Source organism: Nannospalax galili, unplaced genomic scaffold (genome assembly GCF_000622305.1).
Source record: "Nannospalax galili isolate Female #2095 unplaced genomic scaffold, S.galili_v1.0 scaffold100, whole genome shotgun sequence".
In the NCBI taxonomy this organism is placed as follows: domain Eukaryota; kingdom Metazoa; phylum Chordata; class Mammalia; order Rodentia; family Spalacidae; genus Nannospalax; species Nannospalax galili.
The window spans coordinates 5,073,136-5,081,667 of record NW_008352891.1 but is presented as its reverse complement, the minus strand read 5'-3'; positions in this window follow the sequence as shown (position 1 = coordinate 5,081,667).

Sequence of the window (8,532 nt, the reverse complement as noted above, 5' to 3'; positions counted from 1 at the left end):
AAGGAGGAAGGAAGGAAGGAAGGAAGGAAGGAGGAAGGAAAGAAGGAAGAAGGAAGGAAGGAGGGAGGGAGGGAGGAGGAAGGAAGGAAGGAAGGAAGGAAGGAAGGAAGGAAGGAAGGAAGGAAGAAGAAAAGAGCAGGGATCATGATGAATGTGGTAAGTTTAGGAAGCCCTGCTCATGCTAAGGAGTGGCACACGCCTTTACTCCTAGTACACAGGAGGCAAAGAGAGGCAGCTCTCTCTCACATGTGAGTGGTTTCTGCTATTGGCTGGGTCACCAGTCTAGCTTTGACCCTAACTGCTGCCAACAAGTAGCCTACCAGCCTCCACTCCTGAAGAGCGAGGGTAGCTGTTTCTGTCCCAAAGACTGCTGCAGGGCAGAGGGTTTCCATGTGTACCTAAAAAGCTATGGGTGTTCTACTGTAACAAGACAGCCCATTATTTATCCTCATAAGCTCACAAATGATCAGTCAGTCCAGATGAGAGGTTTATGGGTGCACACGGGGTCCAGAATAGAAGCATTCTTTGTCAGTCTGAAGCAGGGCTCCTAAGACAATGGACTGTCCCTGCTCAGGTATTTGCAAGTGCTGGGCACTCACTCACCACACTGGTCCCCTTCCCCTTTTAGGAGGTACAACAAAGCCTCCACCAAATGTGTGACCTGTTCTGGGTCACAAAGCTGACATATGACTCAATCCAATACTCTGTCCCCTCTACAACTGACTAGAAAGACAGCTATCTCCCCAGTCCAGACCTATATCTGGTGAGTGCTATGACCCCAGGGCACATCTCTCCACTGGGAGTGACTCACCAACTCTTTGTCTTAGTAGTTTGGACCCTAAAGTGTGAAAGGTCAGGTAGCTTTCACCCTTGCCTATGGGCACAGGATGGGGCAACCTGCTGTGCCTAGAGGGAGCTAACCAAAGGCCAGGCTGGGAGAGGGGGCATAGCACTCACAGGGACACTTTCGTAGACACTAAATACAGCTGGGTTAACAGAGATATCCTGTGAATGGCTCTCTTGGGTGATGTCAAGACTACCTGGGTTTGCCAGCCAAGGGTCTGCTGGCCTTAGTAGACATGCTGTCTGTCACCTTTGGCAATACTGGTGAGCCCCTCATTGGAAGCTGTGAAGAAGGGGGCTCCAGGTAGGGTACTGGCCTTTTGAGATTGTCTGTCTCCAAAGGTCCCTCCAGATACTGCATTGCAGACATCAGAGATCTGAGAGATCTGGATGGGCTTGCCTGACATTACTACCATTCCATCCCCAGGCTAGTCTTTGAGCCATCCCATTAATTCAGAACCCCTTCCCATACTTGTGAGTCAGAAAGATAAAGTCAGACACATGTGACTGTGAGTATAGGAATGACTTTTACAATATGGACATAATCTGGACTAAAGATTTTTACCTAATGTTGCAACCAAAAAGCTACTGTTTATAATGTAAACAAGCTCTCTGAGCCATCTTCTCATCTTGTGACCTAAGCACGTGACCCTAATCCTTCAGGACCCCTCCTTGCCCTCCACCAAAGATGAATGTGCATATGCTTGCTTTACATATTAAAGCACTGAAAGCAACATGCTTTTCTCATTGTAAACAACGAGAGAAATCTGCTTATTGTTATATAATATTCTAGGCCTAGCATCAAAGTGCAAGAGTCTCTGATAATGGTGGGTCCTGACTTCTACTTCCCCATTTCATGCTGAAGATACTATGCCAATGAAAGAATGAACTGAGATTGGCCCAGGACCCAGTTCAGAGAGACATCTGAAGGAACAGGTGCTCCACAGGTCATGTCTGCTCTTGGCCTTATGAATGTTAGGAGTCAGGCTATTTCCTTTTTAAGTGTTGCTGTAATGTGACTTTAAAACACCACATTTGGGTTGTAAAAAGGTTAACTCTGGGACTCTAGCAATCAAAAGCAACCTGTCACTTGGCTTGCCCTAGATGAAAGAAAAAACCCATCACCTACAACAGTCTACCCTTCAGGGAACTCCTCCCTTGCCTTTGTAATAAAAGCCTCTGGATCCCAAACCCACTGCTTGAGCCCACTCCCATGCTGGAGAGTGCACTCTTGGCTGTTATCTTAATTTCCATAAAGCTGCTCTTCCACTACTACTCTATGTCTTGTCTAATTCTTCATTCAAGATGAAAAGAACCTGGACATTGATCAGGGAACACCCCCAAAACGCTAGTATACTGGGGGCAGGGAGTGTGGCTAAGAACCCATCCAGCCTACTCCCCACACACCTAACTTCTTGCTGCAGCTGTGAATATTCACATAGATACAAACCAAATAGCAGAATAAGATGACAGCATCCAGAGTATGCAAATAACTCCCATAATGCAACCATGACAATAATAAAATAGGACACAAATGAAAACTAGGCAAAGGATTTTGTGGTGGTTTGAATAAGAATATCCCCCACAGGCTTCCTCCATTTTGTCCCCAGTTGGTGGCACTGTTTTGGGAAGTTTTAGGAGGTGTGGCCTTGCTGGAGGAAGCATGTCACTGAGGGCAGACTTTGAGAGTTCTTAAGTCTTGCCAGATTTCTAGTCCCCTTCTCTGCCTCCTGTGCCTGCTTGAAGATGTGAGAACTTAGCTTTCTTCTTGGGCAACCATGCCTCCCCTACCATCATGGACTCTCCCTCTGGAACCATAAGCCAATAAACTCTTCCTTCTATAAGTGGTCTTGGTCATGGTGTTTTATCACAGGAACAGGAAAGTAGCTAATGTAGATTTGTATAGCCATTTCTTCAAAGGAAAGACCCAGGGGGAAAGATGCTGAGGACAAACTCACCAAGGAAACACAAATCAAATCCATAAGGAGGGGCTGGCAAGATGGCTCCGTGGGTAAAGATGCTTTCCACCAAGTTTGATGACCTGAGTTCATTCTCTGGGACTCACATGGTAGAATGAGGGAACTGATTCTTGAAGCTGTCTTCTGACCTCCACATACATGTAATATATGTGTGTCCCCTTCCACATAAACTAAATGAATATATGTAATTTTTTTAAAAAAAACACAAAGGCGGGGGCTGGAGAGATAGCTCAGCGGTTAAGAGCACTGACTACTCTTGCAGAGGATCCAGCACCCACATGGCGGCTACAAACCGTCCTTAACTCCAGTTCCAGGGGAATCTGAAGCCCTCTTCTGACCTCCTCAGCATTGTACGACATGGGTGCACTCACATACATGCAAGCAATACACTCATACGCATAAAAGAAAAATAATAAATAAAATATTTTAAAAAACCACAAAACCTGGGCATGGTACTGCATACTTTTAATCCCAGCACTCTGGAGGCAGAGACAGGCAGATTTCTGTGAGATTGAGGCCAGCCTGGTCTACATAGTGAGCTCCAGGCCAGCTGGAGCTACAGGGAGACCCTGTCTTAAAAAAAAAAATACTCCCTCCCCATAATGACACAAGAAGCTACCATTCCACCAGGATGGTTATCACCCCAAGTAATGAACATGACAATAATTAATAGAAACAGAAAATAAGTACTGGCAAGGTATGGAAAGACTGGAACCCTTACGTGTTGCTGGTGGGAATACATAATAAAAATGGTGGAAAAAAGGTTTAGCAGCTCCTCACAAGGTTAAACAGGGTTGCCATAAGATCCATCAGTTTTCCTCTAATGTTTTGAAAAGATTGAAACAGAGGCTCTGAGAGATACTGTTTACCTATGTTCATTGCAGCATGATTCATGATAACCAAAAAGAGGAGCAAGCCAAGTGTCCCCATTAACAGAGCAACAGACAAGCAGAATGTGGTGCGCATGCATGTCACAGAGCATTATTCAGCCACAGAAAGGAATGACGTTCTAGTACTCCCTGTCACAAAGATGAACCTTGAACATGTGTTTAGTGAAACTAGCCAGACACAAAAGGGCAAGACTATGTGATCTCTCTAAATGAGACAAATTCATAGACAACCAGCAGAGCAAAGGTTACTGGAGCTGCTGGAGGGTCAGTGTTCAAAGGGCATAGAATTTCAACTGGGGAGGATGACAAAGTTCTGGATGTTGGGATGGCTGCTAAGTGTGCAAATACTCAATGCCATTGAACTGCATGACTGCAAATGGTTAAACTAGGGCTGGAAACATGGCTCGGCAGTTAAGTGCACTTGCTGCTGTTCCAGAGGACCCAAGTTCAGTTCCAAATACCCACAGTGGGCAGCTCAAAATCACCTATGTAATTCCAACTTCGGGGAATCTGATGCCATCTTTTGTTTTCGTGGGTACGTGCACAGATGTGGCAGACACACCAGATACACATATAAGTAAAAAAATAAATACATCTCTTTAAAAATGGTTAAAATGCAATGATTATCCCTCTGAAGGGGTCATTTGGCACATGCTCATGTGATGGCTAAGTTAATCGTCAATTTGACAGGACCTAGAATCACCCAGGAGACAAGCTGTCTGTGAAGGAATTTTAGATTGAGTTAACTGATGTGGGAAGACCCACCCTAAATGTGGACAGCACCATTTCATGGACTAGGGTCCTGGACTGAATAAAAAGGAGAAAGTGAGCGGACTACCATCACGTTGCGCTCTCTGCTTCCCAGCTGCAGATGCAACGTGACCAGCGGCCTCACGCTTCTGCCGTCGTGCCTTCCCCCATCGTGATACTGTACCCTCAAATTGTGAGTCAAATAAACCCTTCCTTACTTAAGTTGCTTCTGTCAGATATTTTGTCACAGCAACTAGAAAAGCAACCAGCACATCCCAGTCACAATGTGAAGCCACTGAGCACTGGGTCAGTCCCTGAGTGCTGAGCTGAGGGTGCCACAGGGGAGCAGGAAGCAGGCCATGCTGCTTGGCTCCCCGTGCACCTGCAGACACTGATCTTTCAGATGCTGGCCTTGTGCGTGGAAACCACGTAAGAGTCAGGAGGGAAATTCAAGTTAAGTCATTGCAGGATGTGAAAGGGCGGACAGGACCTCCAAACTTGGCAGCTTTGGAGGAAATGATTTTATTTTTCAGCCTCCTGTCACCTAAATGCTCATCAAGGACAACTCTGTTTCCTATCTTAAGATGTTTTCAAACAGGCGTGCTGGCAAGCACCTATGCAAACACATGTCCAGGAGGAGCAGTCCGTGCTCCAGCTCCCTGGCCCAGCGCCTCAAGTGCTTCCACAGGAAAAGGCTGTGGCTGGCAGGAAGCCTGGGGATCTCCGAGACTGCTTTCTGGATTTGACCTGAGTAGATAAGAAATAGCACCAGAATGGAGAGGGCTACCCAGTGCCTACAGCGTGTTCACGCCACCTGCTCCCGACAAATGTATACCCCCATGAGATTCTGCTTGTGCTTGCTTGGCTTTGGCTTCAGCCTCAGCCCATCTCTTCTCAGGTGCCCAGAAATGCACAGGTCTGCTCACCTATGAGCTTATAAGGTTCCCAGCAAGCACCCTTCTGTCTACAAGCACAGCAGGCAGACAACCTGAACAACAGGCCTAGCCTCTGCCCCCAAGCCCTGCAGAGCCTTCTTGCTACTCCATTTCCTCATTTCTTTTCTCTCAGGGCTTTTCTAAGGCCACAGATGTCACATGCCTGACCAGGGCCCTGACAGGGATGGGTGAGGACCATATCAGATGGATAGCCTATTGCTGTTCCCTGACATACCCCACTGGTTTCCTTCATCCCTCTCAGAGCTAAGAGAGTCAGCTGGCCCCCAGGAGGCCCCATGACCTGGGCCCTTTCTCTCCCCAGGGTTGTAAACTTGGGGTTCCAAGTCTTACATGCTGAGTGCCTAGACCCAGCTGCCCAGTCTTCCTCTACCATGACAAACCACTTATCATTTGACTTACAACTTTTTTTTTCCAGGGACTTCATTTGTTCTAACAGGTTTAGATTTATAGAAAAAGTGAGAATATGGCACACAGTGGGGCCAGCTGCTGTCTGATCCAGTTTTGTACAGTAGGAACAGTCTGGTGAGGGGACTCCAAGATTCCAGCGACACTATTGTTATGGTAACAGAGCTTTTGCCAAGCACATATGGAGGAGCAGACATTAACATTAACATAGCTCCTTAGAACCTCATATGACTCCACCATCATGGCATCTTTTCCTCACCATGAGGACATCCTTGTGGACAAAGTTCACCCAAACAATGTTTCTGTTGTCATCAGAGCCATGACTAAGCTGGGCCCAAGGAACTGACAAGGCTGGTCAGAGCGGCAGGTGATGCTGGACATCCATCCAGAGCAGCCAGGTGCCAAGTACTGCCTGGGTCTCCACACACAGCATCTTATCACAGGTCCCTGATGCCCTTTGGAGGTTGAAAAAGCAATGCTGTGTACAGATAAAGAATATAGAGTGGGAACAATGTTTCTAAGTGTTTAGATATAGTTAAATGGCAAACCCAGGTCTCAAACTTGCTCATGTTCCCAGAGCCATGTGGAGTCTGGATCTTTGTGGTCATCATGGTCCTCAGGGCTAGAGGAGAGGGCCCAAGGTGGCCATTGGCATTGCTGTCCATGAGACTGCTATGGTTCCTGGGAATCAGAGCAGAACCCTTGTCCACATGATTGGGAACACTCACCAAGCTCAGACAGGCCTTCTATATCTGCATTTTCTTTTGAAAAAGTTTTATTTATTTTTACTTCATGTGTGAGTGCCCCCATGCACATATATGCACCATTTGTATGCCAGGTGACTACACAGTCCAGAAGAGAGTGTTAGATCCCCTAGAATTGGGGTTACAGATGGTTGTTAGCTGCCATGTGGGTGCTGGGAACAGAACCTGAGTCTTTTGCAAGAAAAGCATTAAGATCACCACTGAGAGGCTGGAGAGATGGCTCAGTGGTTAAGAGCACTAACTGTTCTTGCTGAGGACCTGGGCTTGATTCCCAGCACCCACATGGCAGCTAACAGCCATCTGTAACTCTAGTTCCAGGGGATCTAACACCTGCTTCTGGCCTCTAGGGGCACTGTATGCACTAGTGGACTTACATACATGCAGGCAAAACAGATACATAAGGGGAAAAAAGAAAGAAAGTGCACCACCGGGGTGGGGGGTGGGGGGTGGGGGAGAGGCACTGTCTCTCCAGCTCTGCATCTGCCTTTTTAAGGCACTGGGTTTCCCAGGAGTGAGACTCATTCCTGGTGCTGCCCACTGTCACTGTGGTCACCCGAGCTGAGCTCTCCACTTAGTCCTGTTCCTCCTCGAACATTCCAGGTTGGAAGTGGCTAATGTGAGGATTAAGTCAAGAGCCAGACCGCTGACAGAGGAGCTAAGATTTTAAAATATACCAAAAGAAGACAGAGGGAGATGGGCCACTCTGGGGTGGCCCCCTGAGGATTCCCAGCCTGAAAGAGAGTGGGAGAAATAGGCCAAAATACAGTGTTCTCACAGCAGCACACAGTCCACACCTCTCCACTCTCTTGGCCTCTCTTCACATGGAGCGCTGCTGGGCTACATTAAAGTCAATAACCCCTTGTGAGGTCAACCCCTGAGGGGAAAATCATTATTTTCCAGCAGAAATGTCTGCAGTGACTCTTCAAAGGGCCTCTTGCTCTCTCTGGCAAAGGGAATGCCCCTTACGGGTGAGAGGCTCACAATTCTGGAACAATCTACTGTCAGTAGGAGGCTCCTCACCAGCAGACGTGCTAAGCTTATACCCTGATGAAGGTGGCTCTCCCCACAGTCAGCTTTCCCCAGTTATCCACCTCCTCTTCTTCTCCCCTGCCTTCTCAGTCTCTTGCTGTGATCTGTTTTTTTCTCTGCAGAATGCCTCTGCCGAGGATCCCAGGATTCCGTGATGGCCTCAGCTAGTTCTCTCTATAGCCTGCCCTCCCTGTTGGTCTCAGCTACACAGGGGACTTGTGACCATTGTGCTGTCCAGTCCCTTGCCAATTATCCTTCAAACCCTGCTCTGCCACTTGCCAGCCAGTTCTTTCTCCCCATTAGAATTCATTTTCTTGGCATAGCACCTCACAGGCTACTCCAAAGTCCCAGCAGGCAGCATCTGAGCAAGACTGGGTTCAAGCTCAGTACTTAGCCAAGTTGGCCCCCAGCTCTACTCTACTGTCCTCATCTCCTCCAAGTCCTCTCCTATTTCACCTGCAAAGTCTGATCTCCTGAATCTACTAACAATTTGTGACAAGTCCCTAAAGGTTTCCATCATCCCAAGCTACAATAGAGATCCTCACCCATAGAAGTGTCCCTAAGAGTGCTGTAGGCAGAGTACTTACTGGGGTCCTCACTCTGCTGCCAATGAGAGTGGCAGAGGTGGCCAAGTTCCACACACCTGAGGACCAAGCCCACCACGCTTAGCACAGCCTCATGGTTAAGGACAAGCAGCCCCTCTGGGTTCTTCATGGAGAGCAGGGTGGCAAACCTGCATGTGTCGAATGCCCTGGACAAACTTGTGACTATGGCTCCAGTCTTTCAGGCTTGGAGGGAATTTGCCTTCTCCCTTCAAGTTCATGAATACATTTCTTGGTCAAATAAGGGAAGAAAATCCTAGCCTAGACCACACTTGGTTCTCAGAGTGGGAATAAACCTTGGCTCTTGCTTAACT